The sequence below is a fragment of the Pleurodeles waltl genome, chromosome 6 (genome assembly GCF_031143425.1).
Source record: "Pleurodeles waltl isolate 20211129_DDA chromosome 6, aPleWal1.hap1.20221129, whole genome shotgun sequence".
Lineage (NCBI taxonomy): Eukaryota > Metazoa > Chordata > Amphibia > Caudata > Salamandridae > Pleurodeles > Pleurodeles waltl.
Genome location: NC_090445.1, coordinates 218,337,164 through 218,354,069, shown reverse-complemented (window position 1 = coordinate 218,354,069; position 16,906 = coordinate 218,337,164).

Genomic DNA, 16,906 nt, shown 5'->3' with positions numbered 1-16,906 from the left:
CGTTAACTATAGTAGGGGTTTACGCCCCCAATAGCGCGCTCAACAAATTCTTCCAAATACTGACCCCTGCCTTGTTGATGAACCCGGATGCCCCTGCCATCTGGGGTGGGGACTTTAAATGTGTTCCAGATGTACTGATGGACCGTTCGATATTACCCCTACAGGGCGCAGCGTGCAGGCGCAACTCTAATCTGCTGGCGGTTTGGGCTGATGACTTGGGAGTATATGATATGTGGCGCATGAATCATCCGACACACAGAGAATACTCCTTTTACTCCATGATACACAAAATACACTCTAGAATAAACCTTCTATGGGGAACTTCAAACGTGTGCTCCTTAATTAAAGAGTCGGAGTATCTAGTACGGACCTTGTCCGTTCACTCCCCATTGCCGCTGACCGTGAAATGGGGAAGAAAGCACTCCACAATACCCACCTGGCATTTACAGAGAGAGGCGCTGCTGGACTGTCCTTTCAGAGAGGAATTAAGGGCCAGATGTAGCAAAATCCGATTTTGCGACTTGCAAATTGCTAGTCTGAGCGACTCGCAATTTGCAAGTCGCAAAATCGGATGCAGAATGGTGTCTCAGACACCTTCTGCGATTCGCTATGGGGTCGCAAAGACCCACCTCATCAATATTCATGAGGTGACCCCATAGCGAGTCCCTGCACTCGCAGGGATGGTGGCCTGCTGTAGTCAGCAGACCTCCATGTCTGTGACTGCTTTTTAAATAAAGCAGGTTTTTTTTCCATTTTTCAGCCCGTTTTCCTTAAAGGAAAACGAGTTGCAAAATGAAAAAAATTCCATTTGGTTTCGTTTTTTCAGAGTAGGCAGTGGTCCATAGGACCACTGCCTGCTCTGAAAAAATATTTCTTTCAACATTCACAAAGGGGAAGGGGTCCATGGGGACCCCTTCCCTTTTGCGAATGAGTTACCACCAGTGTGACACTGGTGGTAACTGCGGGTTGCTTTGCGACCGCATTCGCAGTCACAAAGCAACTCTGAATTGCGATGCGAGTTGCAAATAGGAAGGGAACATCCCTTCCTATTTGCGAGTCGCATTCCCAAATTGCGAGTCGGTACCGACTCGCAATTTGGGAATGAGCATCGCGTGAGGCTGTTTGCATGGCGCAAACTGCGTTTTTCGCAGTTTGCGCCATGCAAACAGCTTGCTACATCTGGCCCTAAATATCTGGTTTAAACAGTATTGGGACTTAAATAGTGGCTCCACAGATTCGAGGGCTACGGAATGGGATGCACATAAAGTAGTGGTGAGGGGACATTGTCTTTCGGCCTCCTGGGGGGCGCGCCGCTCGCTGCACGTTGAGGTTGCCACTCTGGAAAAGGATATGCGGTGCTGGAAATAGCAGTTACACAAAATAGGGCATCGTCCGAATCTCTCCACGATAAGCGAGTGCTATATGAAGAGGCGGATCAACATCTCTGACGTCATGATTATAACTATCATCTCATACGATTGCAAGCGGCGGGTGACCACTTGGGGATACTGCTGGCATGGCTATTGCGAGAGGACCAACAACATACCCCAATTGGGGCTATAAATCTGAATTCGCAAGAGGCAATTAACAATGCTTTCAAAGACTATTATGTGACATTATACCGAGGGCAAGTGAGCTGCGATGCTAGGCAATTGGAGGCTTTCCTGGGTGAGGCCCCCTTTCCGCAGTTATCAGCAACAAATATGGCAGCGCTGGATGAACCCCTCCAAATAGAGGAAATAGGAGTAGCCATAACACAAATAGCTCGCAATAGGACACCGGGGGTGGACGGTTTGCCAATAGAGTACTATGCCACTTATGCACAACACCTATCGCAGCGACTGTTGTCGGTGTTTGAGGAGGCGCGGGCCAATGGGAAACTCCCAAGGTCACAGAGAGAGGCACTGGTGGTGGTGCTCCCCAAACCCGGTCATGATCCCACGGATGTGAGATCCTACAGGCCGTTATCTCTCCTTAATTTAGAGTGCAAAATTTTGGGCAAGGTGCTGGCAAACAGACTCGTCCCCGTAATACACACTCTGATACACGAAGATCAAAATGGTTTTATACCACGGCGCAATACATTTTTAAATATGCGCAGACTATTGGGCATCATTGGAGATACTCCACAGATGCAAATGGTAATGTAGCAGTGTCTTTGAATATAGAGAAGGCGTTTGATACACTAGGCTGGGATTTCTTGTTTGCCACCTTACACCGCATGGGGTTTGGCCATGGTTTTGTACGATGGGTGCAGACATTATATGCTGACCCTACAGCTAGGGTTAAAACGGGTGGAGTGATATCGGACAGCTTTCCCATTGGTAGGGGAACCAGGCAGGGGTGCCCTCTATCACCTTTGTTGTTTGCTATTGCAATGGAGACGCTTGCGGCTCAGTTGCGTGCACTGGCTGAGCAATGGGGGATTTACCAAATGGTGAAGCATCATATAATCTCCTTATATGCGGATGATGCACTGATTTACCTTGAAAGGGGTGGGACCACATTGCCCGCGGTGATGTCCCTGCTAGACGAGTATGGAGAGATCTCGGGACTGAGAGTTAATTGGTCTAAGTCCTGCTTATTTTCTCTGGTTGACCTGCCTACAGAAATGAGGGAGGAACTCCCTGCGGGAAGGTTGAAGTGGTGTTTCGACACATTCAAATATCTGGGAGTGCAGATCTACCATAGACTTGACGACCTGAAAGATGGTAATTTGGGCTGCGTGCTGTGCTCTATGAAGGGCTCGCTCCGGTTCTGGTGTTCGCTTCCCCTATCTCCCTTGGGAAGGGTGGCAATAGCAAATATGCTGTTGCTTCGGCGACTCCTTTATTACTTTGCTGCATTGCCCATAGCTCTGCCTAGGAGCTTCTGCCGCGAACTGAACGGACTACTCTTAGGACTTATATGGGGGAGCGGTAGATCCCGAGTGGCGCTTACTAATTTGCAGCGCCCGCTGCACGCACGGGGGGGTTGGGTGCTCCAAACTTTGAACGTTACTATGCTGCAGCACAGCTACAATGGATATTACACTGAAAACGTAGACCTGAATCCTCAGAGGCAGCATGGATACACACACAGCTACAGAGCGTCCCCGTGTACACCTGGCTAATAGACCGCACAGTGAAACATAACACAGACAACTGCTTGTTGAGAGCGGCGCATACATGTTGGAAAAGATATGTACAGAAAGGAAGAACTAGTCCCCCATACTCACCCCTCATTCCCCTAGATCAGATACCGGAAGGCATGCAATTGCTCAAAACACACCCCCTAACAATATGGGTGGAGGCAGGGATAGAGACAGTGGGGGACTGCTTTGATGATGGTATATTGATGTCATTTACGGCTATCAAGGACCTCACCTCGGTGGGAGCAGGACAGTTTATATCGTACTATACCATAGTTGCCTGATTAAAACCGCATGGGCGGGGGGAGATAAGGAGCCTGTACAATCTCCCACATTACACTTTATGCTTTCTGATGATGGCCTATCAAAAGTGATTACAAATTTGTATAAAGCCCTAATGGATTTAGACGGTAGCGGACTCAAAGTGGTGAGACAGAGATGGAATACAGTTCTCCCCGTGCCTTTGACCCCCGAGACATGGTTGGTGACCCTCCAACAAGTGCAGCGAGTATCGCGAAACCCTAGGCTCCGATATACCCAGTTTAATTTTGTACATCAAACGTATCTGTCCCCATCCCGTATTCACTGCATGTACCCTGCGGCTAATCTGGCATGCCCCCAGTGTGGGTCACACACGGCCCACTTCTATCACATGGTGTGGGATTGTGGCCCCATTCAGAAAGTCTGGCACGAGGTAGTGGCAGTAGTTTCTGACATCACAAAGCATGTGTTCTCACTAGAACCGAGATCTTGTTTGCTGGGGATTAGAACCAGAATTAAACAGGACATACATATTCACAGGTTTGCCGACCTGGCATTTATTATGTTCAAACGATTGATTGCTATGAATTGAAAGGCACCAAGGGCACCAGAAATGCACCAATGGCGAGTCATGACACTGCGGTGGGCACATGCGGAACTACTAGTGTTGCGAGTTTTGCAAGATGGAAGGCAGACACACACAGGTTATGACGTTTGGGATACGCTTGTTACACAGTTGGAAACCAAAAACGATGAACGCCCGCCATGAACGGGGAGGTATGGCAGCAATGATTGTTATACAATGTTAATAAAACTCTTTTATGTCTGGCTACTTGAGACTCAGTCTGCAACCAACATTGAATCAGTTTAAATAGATGGTATTGCCAGACTGCGACTTCGCTTGTCACTCCTCGATAGATATATCTGTGTTACCCCAAAAGAAAACAAATGATTTACTAACCCTTGGATAATGGAATGCATTGACCCAATTTTCGGTTACTGATCTTTGACTCGTATATTATGTTATTTGAATATGTAATTGAATATATATGTTTGAAATAATAAAACAGATATATAAAAATAAAATGGATTGGTAAAGTACACTTTCATCCTTGAGGGTATCCTTCCTTGGTGCTGGTACTCAATTTTAAAGTAAACACATCTCCTCAACTAAATATCTCAAATTCATTATGTTACCCACTCCATGTTAATACAACTATCCACTTTCATTAAAAATTGTGGATTTCTTCCTTCTATCCAGGATATTGAACCTCTCTGGTGATGTAAGAAATCATGTTTGAGCAGAATAAAGTACATGGCATCTTCCACACCACCCAGTTTTAACTCTTACAGTATTTGCATGCCTTTTCTGTTTGTTCTTCCAATTAAACTTTCTGGCTTTGAAAATGACATCATTAGGTGCTAAACGGCAACGGTCACATTTTAATTGCCGTCATTAATTGGGGCAATCAGGGGACTAAAATGACAGTCAAACATCCGATCACAAACACCGGTGAGGTGGGCACCAACCAATGACATTTTAGAAATTCACTGCCGTCTTTGCAGTTTCAAGGGCTGCTCAGTGCCGCTGCAGCCTGCAGAAACCGAGTCAACATCTAGGCATCTCTTTTTCAGGACTTGATTTACCTGGGGAATTTAAGAAATTCGTGATGGAAGTGTATTTATAGTGACTGCTGAAACTGTTGGGGCCCGGAGGGCCTTCTCTTGTGGAGAGAGGGGAAGGTGCCTGGGGAGAAAGAAAGATCGTGTTTGCACCATTGTGACACGGGCTGAGAAACAAGGGCTCGCGTTACATGCGGTATGTTTTCCATTTTAGGCCGAAGCCCTGTTTGATTTTGCGCAGTCCCCTAAGGGGAGAAATGACCCTTGATATATTAAGTGTTTCCACCAGAAATCCTACAAAGGTTTCTCTGTGTCAGGCCTGTTCCTACTCTTGCACCACCTCCCCTGGCCCCTGCTCCCTCCTTCCCTGTGCGCGCTCGTGCTCTCCTTCCTTCCGGCCTCCATGAGCCCCTTCTGAGAAATATTCCTTTCTGTAACAGAATGGAGAGTTAGGGATAGTGAATGCTGAGGTACAGTTTCTCCATCCGAAGCCTATGACGTAGTGTCGCTGCGAGTATGACTGGCTGGAGCAATGGGCCTCCTCTGTTGCATGCATTATGGCGTTCAGTATTGTTCTTGAATGGTAAGGCGGGAAGCACTAGCACCTGCCCGCAGTTGTACACGTCTGCGGGGTTACCAGTCCCTGCGTTCGCTGAAAAAAGCAGAGTTCGAAATGTAACAAAAAATATATATATATTTGACTGATGAGGTGGGGAGTGAAACTCGATTTTTTAGTGGGAGAACCGCAGACCAATTAGTTTCAAAGAAACAGTATGAAACAGCGCCTTGAGACCCTCACGGGTGAGTAGTGCGCTTTACAAATTCCCTGATTGATATGGACATGTAACACTGCACGCTTAAACTGCAAAAAATAAATCTCGAAACAGTTAAAGTGAATGCAAGAAGCGGTTGAATTAAAAGCAATTAAAGAAATAGTGGAACTCAATTTTTATTAGTTCCTCATCACTTTGACCTGAATACTAAAGAAGCCCGTAACTGATGATACCTGCCTTCAAATACCCAGTGCCTGAATGTTGACACCACATTTTGCGTTGCCTTAAAAGGTTTCATTTTGCGTTGTCTTGAAAGGTTTCAGGAGCTGTCTAGTAGCAACTATCACTACCCCTTCCTTGGGCCTGCAGGCTGAAGGCTTCTGTTATGTCACCTGATTGTAGGCCTTGTTGATTTGAACTACATTTATTAGTTGTCCTGCATCTGAATTCATACATGTGTTTTAACAAGGACCTATTACAACTGAAACACAATCATTATGTGTTTTAATGCGTATTTCTTGCTTGGGCTGAATTAGACCTTATTTAGGCCTTGTCTCCATCTTTGATAAAATGGCTACCAATCATGATGCTCATGTTCAGCAAGATGTGCACTGTTTATTTTGTATGACGCTAGCACACTGTGCTGCATTCATTCACAACTGTTTTCAGTTATTTATGTAAGTAGTGTTTTCTGACATCTCCAAATAATAGGTCAGAAGGGGTAAATCAGTGGGTTAGTGCTAAGGTGGTATTTGACTTTTAAAAGTATTACATTTGTTTTGCTGTAATAACGCTCACACCATGGTGACTTCGCAGTTTCAATGAATTCCTATGCTGAAAATAGCTATATAAACGTTGAATGTGGGGTGAGCCAGACTGTTTTACAAGCCCCTATGGCTGCCGCCCGATTTTCCATTGATTGGCTGCACATTTAGGACTTAGGGCTTGATTTAGATATTGGCGGGCAGGATGTCCGTCGCCATTATGAGGGAGTAACCTGTCCATCAATAAGTAAATGAGGCCCTTAGTCTGTTTACCTGATTTTTCCTCATTATGAAAATATTTCTGTAACCGAGAGCCTTCATGGCGATTGATTTCTATGTATCTTGACTGATTCAATGAGATTGCTGCTCTGTTTGCACTATTCTATTTTCTGTATTGCACTTTAACATTTTAATTAACCTTCATGATTTTCTATCATTTCTGACCTCAAACTGTCTTTCTGATTCAGTCTTTTCTTTTTTGAATGTACTGAAAATGTTGTTTTGAATCTTTTCTCTAGGGACACATTACCTCAAGGTTAACACACCAAATCCAGGGCGCACTACTATCATGCAGGTTATCTAAGCGATAGCACACCCACAGCCTCAGTCCTTACCAGCTTATTCACCCATATAATTACTGTGTATCTAGAAGCCAGAGGTGGGGAGCTCCAGATTCTGGTGTCTACCTGTGTGTGTGTCCACCCAACCAACCACGGTTTCAGCAAATTCGACTGAACCCAATGCCACGAGGATCACAAAGGAGATGTAATTGTCAACAACAGTGCTTACACGGGCTAAGAGTGCTTTGGATCAAAAAGTTTAGGAAAAAGCTACAACAAACTCAGTTTGGCATGAATAAAGTATTGTATTCATAGATTTACAGCAAGCTACACGTTGTGCATTTGCAAGGAGTGGGCCTTTGATGACAACAAGGCAGGACAGACATGGGTGTCTTGGATCCAACGTGGCACAATGGTTGGAATTGACATCTGAAGTCTAAGAGGAGGCCGCTTGGAACTAAAGTGTTTTCAGTCATTTTTTAAGTCTCCTCCATGGACAACTTTTAACTGTTTTGTTGTCGAAGACCTATTGTGTGTAATACCACTACCTATAGTGGTCCTTGGGTCATCCGTTTACTTACCACCAGATGACTTTCTTGCAGTGGCAGCTGGCAGCAAAATAAATTGGAGGAGCACAAAAAACTACAACATACACAGATAACATACATAACATACATACATAACATGCACACCAATTTAAATATATACAAAAAAACTTACCTTACTCGATGTCCTGCAACATGTCCTCGTTCTGCAGCACGTCCTTGGAGCATAAAGCCCACAGCCAACTCCCTCATCCAATCAAGACACAATTTTCATGCTGCTAAGCAGCATGAAACAGTGTCTTGATTGCCTGGAGAAGGCCGGCTAAATGCTCCAAAGGCACTGTATGCTTGTGACTTCTCTCCATCCCAGCTGTCCAAGACAGCCAGGTTGGAGAGGTTTCAAATGCTCCTGTCTAGTTGTCTGTAGCTAGGTAGTCGTCCAAACCATCATGCACACTTCAAACAAAGGGGCCACTCCTCACTGCTGCCAATCATTGGCAGCAGTGACCCACGGGCCCTGCCCTGCCCTCACACTTTGTTTGCTGGCAGAAAGTGTCAAAAATAAAATGGTAATAAAATCATTTTATTGCCCTTTTATTTTCGAAGCTTTCTGCACAGCAATGCAGGGGGGCGACGCTCCTCCGCTCCTAAAGAGGAACCACCACTGCTTTCTTGCCAAACCCACTTCATAATGTCTTATTTGATCACTTTGCTTCCTCTTCTTGCATTTGCCCCACCTCTGAACATAGGTTATTTGCTTTCCTTTTGAATGGATGACTTGTATCCTTCCGCAGCTCCGTATCAGCAAACCTCTTATTTCTTTTGCTTCTGAACACTACATTGAAGTGTATGTGTTTTCTTGCTCTCTCCCTAGTGTGCTGCTTCCCTGTCCCATTCCCGCCCTGCAATATCCATGTTGTTCCCTCCCTTCACAATGTCTGTTGTTTCCCCCACCCCACCCTATCCCTCTATGCCTTTTCTGTTCTATTTTTGATGTTTAAGCACCCACTTATCAAGCTCCTGCATTGTTGCCCCTACCATGTGCTATTCCTGAAACTCTTGAGTGTTACCATACTCTTTGCCCCGCCAAACCCCTACATCAACAAAACACACTTGTAAACCCAAAAGTTTGGGCAACATCATTGAAAGGCACAACCTGTTGTCTTTTCCAGTGCTTGTTTGACTTGGGACTGCATTCATGAAAGGTATTTTACAATGCATGTTGATGCAGTACAAAGTTGTTGCTTTATTGAGGGGAAGACGAGAGGAATGGAGTTACCAGATCTCGAGGTCTTGCTGTCAATGTGTCCATGCATCTAGTTTTGAAGATAGATAAGGGCTTTGTAGTAAATCTGGGCAGAAAATTGCTGAGATTAGAAATCAATGGCCTTTGCCAAATCCCCACAGAATTTGGTTAGATGGTTTGAGGTGCAAAATGGTCTTGGCAGCTACTGTTTGCGCCAGCTGTTGTTGTTTTGAAGCTCTAGCTGGAACACCGCCCTAGATGGTATTTCCACAACTAATCACGGAAAGAACGGTCATTAGAGTCAAAGGTGAGGTTTGGAGTAATGTTTCCGCAAGCAGATAGCTACTATTTTTTAGCATTTACACAACCTAGTTTTAACTCAATTTTGGGATTTTAAAGAATGCCTAAGTTTCATACCATGTGCATATCATGTGCAAACCACGTGACTTTGGAAAGCATACCTACAAATTTAGACCTACTAGAAGAGATCTGAATGGGGGAGTAGAACCAAATAACTAAACTTTCACCCTTTGACTGGTTTAGTACCAGCTATTTCCCCATTATCCAGTCCTAAATATTCAAGTAATATGAACATAATCTTCCATCAGCACTGACCTGTTATGAAAACATCTCCATTTGTCAGCATGCAATCTTGAATTTTCAGATGACACTAGTCTCTGAAGCCATGTAAGCACTTGGAAAATGGGTTTAAATGTTAAGCCTTGAGGTGCTCTAAAAGATAGCAAATTAATTGATTATTTTTTTAAACTCACTTTAATGAGTGATATTACCGTTCTCTCCAGTACTTTATGCATCAAACTCCATCAAGCAACCTGTCATGTTACATCGGGCGTCCAAATAGTGAAGAGGAGAGTAACCAGAGTACCTAAACAAAACCATTTCCCAACTGCCCTCCCCCGAGTTGTGTTGTCATCCAATCCGATGTGTCAAATTACACTGTGCCCCAATGCCTGATGACAAGAATGAGTAACATGCTAAGTTTAATTGTCATCTGCTTAGGAGGAAATTTAAGTTGGGGGTGGGAGTCGTCCCACAGGCAAGACTTTCTTCGGGTCTGTTACATGTCTTGTGACTGCGCCCTTTCTGGAGGGTCCGGTGGCGAATCAATCTCGGGGCATGCTATTAATCCCGGTGTCAGGTACGCTCTATGAAGAACATAGTAATTGATAAGTTTAAAGCGGGTGTTCCTAGACACCCTTGGTACCCCTTCTAATATAGTATTCCCAGTCCCTCTCTGGGATCAGCGCTCTCAAAGCCTCATCCAAGGTGGTCCTCAACCGCTGCAATGGTTTATGAAGATCTCTCACTACCACTCTGTACAGGCATGTGACAGCCTTAATAGTGCCAGAGGAGAGAGTTATGTTAATGCAGCTATTATGTGTGGTGGGCTCCGTCAATCCCACCCCTCAATATTTGTGGAATGCTGCTGTGACAGCCCAGTGAAGCAGAAGTGACCCTATGGAGGTCAAGTGCAGATCGAAAGTGCTTAAATGACATGAGTTCTGCTTCATGGTAGAGGTTGCGCACGCTTTCACCCAATCCTCCAGTCCCCCCCACCCCACGTGTGGTAGCTCCGTCAGCATGGTGATGGGCAGGTCCTGCACGTATGAGATTCTGCTGCAAATTTTCTGGAGACATTGAGGCCAGCATTTCGCAATCACCTTAAACTCTTGGGTGTCTCCAGCTGCGGGGGGCATGACCCGTAGTAGGACTCGGGTAAGGTGAGAGAGTCCCGGAACATGGGGTCCCATAAGTCTACCTGCAGTGTGTCTGCCCGCCAAACATTGCACAAGCCACTGAAATTTGGTGGAGAATTATAGTTCTCCAAATCGGGCACTGCCACTCCTCCCGCCCATGTGGGTGGTTTAAGCGTTGATAGAGCCACACTCTTGGGACCCGAAGCCCAAATAAAGGTCGTTAACAGGGAGTCAAGCTCTCTGAACGTCGCTCTAGGGCTCTACAATGGTAGGGTTTTGAAAAGGTACAAAAGAAGGGGGAAGTGCGATTATTTTCATAACGCTATCCAACCCATCATTGAGACCGACAGGGTCCTCCAAAAGTCCATATGGGATTTGAGCGCTTTAATCACCTGGCCTAATTTCCAATCCATTATGTCGGGCCTGGAATGGTAGACCGTAACCCAGTGGTGAGTGGGAAAAGTCTGGATTCCTGCCAATACCTTCGTAATCCCAACATTGGTCCAAAATGCACCAGCATTACACTAGCACCTTCTAACTCCCCAGCTGTGTCCTGCAGGAAGAGCAATAGGTCGTCCACATGTACGGCTATCCTATTGTGACGGGCCGGCACTGCCGGCTCCGCCATACCCCTGAGGCAACACCATGGAAGAGATTCCCGACCCGGATGTTCTCCGGTTGGGAACCAATCAATCGGAACTTCTGGGTGACGAGGGGCAGAAGGAGGCCCTTCGCACCGTCACCAAGGACGACTAGGAGAAGGCGGAAAGAGGAGGGAGAGACGGCGAGAGCGACAGCGGCGGAAATGGCGAGGGGAACAGCAGCAGCGACGGTGGGAGCTAAGGCGGCACCCCCAGAGAGAGAGAAGGCGGTGGAGGACACAGGGATGGCAGAGGAGAGAAAGGCAGAGGAAGTCCCGGCGGCAGTTTGGAGGTGGAGAGCGGCACCGGGAGACGCGGGGGAAAACCAAGAGGCAGTCCACCAGACCCTGGCCACGTTCTGGGAAGAGCGTGGCCACAGCAGGTGTGTGGGGCAGAAGTCACTTAATTCAAGTGGTGTGGGAAGTAGAAGGAAAACCAAGACTAATGAGAGTATAAACCGAGGGACAGCTCCCCGTTGGGCATTGAGAAGGTTTATTGTGTGCTCATTTCGTTTATCTTTTGTTTTATTTTTGTTTTATTATTTTCCTTCTACACAATTACATTTTCGTTCCGGGCACCAGTTGTGGTACTATATTGTTATTGAGACATGCAACAGGACTAAGAGGAAAAAAAGGACAGGAAGGAAGCAGAAGAGACAATAGAGAGAAAAGGAATAGAAAAGAAAGGAAAGAAAAGGCTCAGGCGAAGGAACGACAGAGAAAGAGGAACCGAAAGAAAGAAAAAGAAAGAGAGAAAATTACAGAAAGAAAGGAAAAAGAAAGAGAGGGAGTAACAGGAGGAAGGGAAAAAGAAGAATAGAGGGGAACAAAGGAATAGAAAAGAAAGGAAATAAAGGAAAAATAAAAAAACAACACTCACCAGGCCACTTACCGTTGTTTGTCTCTGTTTTCTTCCCACATGTGCTTTCTGGGAGTCCACCTGGAAAGAAAAAGACAAGAAATAACCACCAGAGGAAGAGTTGCCGAACAATATAACATATAAAGAACGAACTGTCTATAATCTAAAATTAAAGACTGTGTGCATACTATCTAACCACGGGCTTAGTGTCATCATTGTGCAACCCCTATTACACCTATGTTGGTAGCCCCCTATTTGTAGCCCCTGATAATGTACTCCAGATTTCACACATGCAGTTAAGGGTACCATAGCCAGCACAAAAAGCTGGGGCAATAGAGGACAACCCTGTCACGTCCCACGGCCCACTCGGTAAGCATTGGAGATGGTTCCGCCTGTGCGGAATTGTTAGCACGTGTGACCTTAATAAGTAAACTTACAAGGGGAAGCAAATAGGTCGATGAACCTTTTGACTTGCAATTAAGATGTTTTTACCATAGATCCAGTAAATAATCAATAATCAATACACAATAATCATTAGCAATCAATGAATCAATAATCAATGGAGTCAGTAATTGTCACACACCATGACCTCTCAGTCATGAATAACCACACCTAAACGTAATCAAATCAAAGCTTGAACTACAACACATTCTAAAGTTATGGTGCAAATCAATAGCAAAGTCAGCTGCGTCAATGTTATGATGTACATGAAGTTTAGCAGAGAGATTCATCATTAGTCCCTGTTATCATAATTCAATTAGTGAGAATCCTTAACTAACATCAGATTAGCATCAGCATGTTAGGCCTCATGCAAAACATTTTAGTAACACAAATTTGGAAAAACATCTAACTATGGCTCTATCAAAACAGCACAGTTGGTACCTAGAAAGAAAAGCACATATGTATGATCCTCACAATCTGGATACACCTATCCTCGGGTGGATCAGCAAAGCAGAATCAGTCTTTGTCCTCAGGACATCAGTCAATCAGCATCAAGCTTCAGCATCAGAATTTATGAAAGGCAAAGTCTTTAGCATTAAAGTTAAGCATGTTTCTTGTCAAGATGCATAAGAAAAGTAGTAACCTCTTGGTCAGGAAAAATGGGCAGTAATGCTGTATTCTCTCCGTGAACTTTTGTTAAGTCAAAACTATTAAAACAACCCCCCAAATCCCTATTGGTCAGTTAATTGTATGTTCTCACTCCGTCCAGTAAAATTAAAATCCCAAATCTATGAATTCTAATTTTACTCCGTTCACATATCGTTGATTGGTTTGTCTTAAAATGTCCTCATCATCCGGCTTGTCAGGTAACAATATTTGTGCAGCTTCTACTCTAGTCAGTATCTTCGTTGTTCTTGTCCTGGGAAAGTCAGTCTCACACACATTACACATAAAATGTTGCATTAGCAAGAACATCATCTCCTAGCAGTTGGTTCACACGAGAAGCTTCCGTTATGAGCACATTTAAACAATACAATAGAAATTCACAGTTTAACTTTTTTTGGACAGCCATTTTATTAAACGCTAAGAAATACGGCTCTTACATGAGGCCTGGCAAGTAGGCCAAGACACTCGCTAAGTAAATGCCTACAATTAATAAAGCTAAAGATTACTGCATAACCCTTAATATGATGTATTACTGCATTAGTCTAACATATATTCAACATTTCATAAGTATTAAATCACTGATTAGTACATTTCGTTAACATCAGTGGCCATTCTTCGTGATCACATTTTCAAATGCGTGCATTATTTTTCCACGTTATTTTATTTTCTACACAACTTATTATTCAAATACATAAACACTCATTAATAATTTTTAATAAAACACCTGCGCTAGCAGAATCAAGCTATTGAATCCGTATATAATAGTTTTGTCCATGCTATAAAGCCCTTCCTGAGCCTCATGTGTCGCATTATGTTGTATAAATACCTCCATTCTAGGATATCAAAGGCCTTTTGTACATTAACAGCGAACACTGCCGTTCTTTCAGTGTCGTAGTCTTGTGCCACAAGTATTGCCAGCAGGCGTCTGATATTAATTACTGTATTCTGACTTGGTATGAAGCCTGCCTGATCTGTGTGGATTAACTTCGTCATGTACTGGAGAAGCCTAGTTGCTAAAATTTTACTCAGAATCTTATAGTCAACATTTAACATTGACAGCAGCCTATACGCCCGGTGGTCATGGGCAGGTTTTTCAGGTTTCAGTAGAGGGATCACCAGAGCTTCCCTAAAGGTAACCAGCAGAAATCCTGAGGTTCTGGCTGCCTCATAGAGCACCACTAATTTGGGGGTCAGTTCCTCCTTATAGGCCATCTAAAACTCGGCCGGGCATCCATCTGTCCCCGGTGTTTTCCCTCGGGTTAGATTTTTGATAGCCTCTTTCACTTCCTGTCACCTAGGTCCTCTGCTTCTTCTGCTGTGAGGTGTAGAAGGGGCAATTGTTGCATGTAACTCCTGATCGCCTCCCTGTCATATTAGGCAGTGTTCCTATACATATATAGTATCAATCGAAGTGGGTATTAGTCGACTCTTGTCCCCCCTGTCTGTCTGGAGCTCCATATTGGGCAAGCCTCTCTTTGCTGGCTTGGCTAGCCAGGCCAGCAGGATCCCAGTATGGTCCTGCTCAGAATGGGTGTGATTAATGTAGCCCAGATAATTGAAGCAGCGCACCTGCTCTACCTCTTTCTTCTTGCTCAAAAGGACTTGCTGGAGGCTTGGCTGGCCAGGCCTCGGACCTCGAGGGAGCAGAACTCTTTTCCTGCCTCTGTTACCTCATGCACACTTGTGCTCCTAATTCCGATAGATTCTGACATATAGTGCCTCCTGAGCACCGCCTTAAAGGTATCCCACTCCACCTGGGGAGTGGAGACCGACTCATTGTTGTCCTAAAATATTACTCTATTCTAGAGCCTACTTGCTCCCTGAAGGCCTAATCCTCCAACGATTCCAGCTTCAGTCACCACGCAGGAACTCCGTGCTCTATGCCAAGCACAGTTCAGGTTGAAAAGTATGGGAGGAGTATGGGATTGTGGTCAGAAATTATGCAGGTTAAGTATTCAGTGGCGTGGACCTGAGTGTGTATTTCAGGGGTGCAGAGGAAGGTGTCAAGGTGCACATGAAGCTCGTGTAACCCTGAATAGAAAGAATATTCCTGGGTCTGTTGGTGAGCGTGTCTCCAGTCATCCACCAATCCCCATCATGTCTGCCAGTCTGTGAAAGTATGGGCTACTCTATGTATCTGAGAGTCTGGTAGCAGGAGGTATAAGCTATCCATTAAGGGGTCCGCCACGCAGTTGAAGTCCCCTCCTATAATGGTTGGTTGCTAGAGATATGAGGTCAATATGGGGCCATCAGGAAAGTGCCCTGTTCAGCGTTAGGGGCGTATATGTTTACTATGGCTATGTCCCAACCCTCCAGTCTGCCCGTTACTGCCACATAGCGGCCCTCTGGGTCTATCACATTGCCTGTGTGCTGAAATGGTGTTCCCGCTGTGATCCATGAGTACCTCCCCTGCGTATGCAGAGTAGGTGGATAGGCCTGACCCCCTCGAGTGGTGGTATAGGGCTATGCCCTCCTTGGCTATTAAGAGGGTTTCTTGCAGGAGTGCTATTTGAATGCCCCTCCTGTTCAGGTAGGAGAACACCTTAGATTGTTTGGACATAAACTGCATCCCTTGTATATTCCAAGATATTATCTGAAATATCTGTGGTGTAGCCTTTAGGTGGTATAGGCTAGTAGGACACTCCCATAGGGCTCCTCCCCTTATCTCCAGTGTCAGTCAGCAGGACCAAGCGGACCGCGGGCAAGTAGCGCAGGATTTCACAACTCACATGTCCCCACATTATAACCAAATAATAGTTAACCCAACTCCTGCTCCTTAGAACAAGTGGGCCTATGCCGCCCATCCGAACCAAGAAAAGGAACCACTGGCATTCGCAGACTATCCACCAGTCTAACTAGTAGAGGGGTAGTGGTAGAGAAATGCCCCTCGGACGTCCCACCAGCAATAGCAGCAGTCTATTGTCATGAGACCCAGGGGGAACAGTGTGGGGAGCTCTGTCCCTCCCTCCATAGCTGCCCCCAGTCATGTGAATACAATGTGTTTATAGTTACACTCCTGGGCTATATTTCATCAGGGGTTACTTCAAATAAGTTCACCTCCCGTCCCAAGGGTGACCTTCAGTAAGATGACATTAGAGGCCATGAGGCTTCAGATCCACTGTCAGAGTCTGAGGCATCTGAGGCCCCGTTGTTTGTTGGCGATGAGGGTCTGGGGCCCAGGCCACTCAAGGATGCCATAGCTTCCAATGCCCGCTGTCTCTCCAGTTGAGTCTCATTTCTTGATGGTGCAGCAGAGCTGCGAGGTCTGTGTTGTCTCCTTGACCCAAGGCTCTGCAGTCATCCACTCCGGGGTTTGTGATCAGTCCCAGACGAGGCTGCTGCTCTAACCAGTCCCACACCTCCAGCGGAGGCTGGAAAAACTTTGCCTTCTGATGTCTCCACCCGGAGCCTCACTGGGAACAATATTTCATAGCAGAATTCCATTTGCTTAGGTTTGCTCTTGGCCTCCAGAAATGGGGTGCACTGCACCTCCTGGGAAAAGTCTGGGAAAATCTGAACTCTGCTATTCTCTACGAGGATTTCCCCTGTTGGACGGGCCTGGGCCAGGACATGATTACAAAAACAGCAAAGACCCCTAGGAACAATAACTCCAAACCATTCAATCCTCATCCATACAAATACATCATTACCCTTCATTTGTCACAAAAATAGTTTATTAC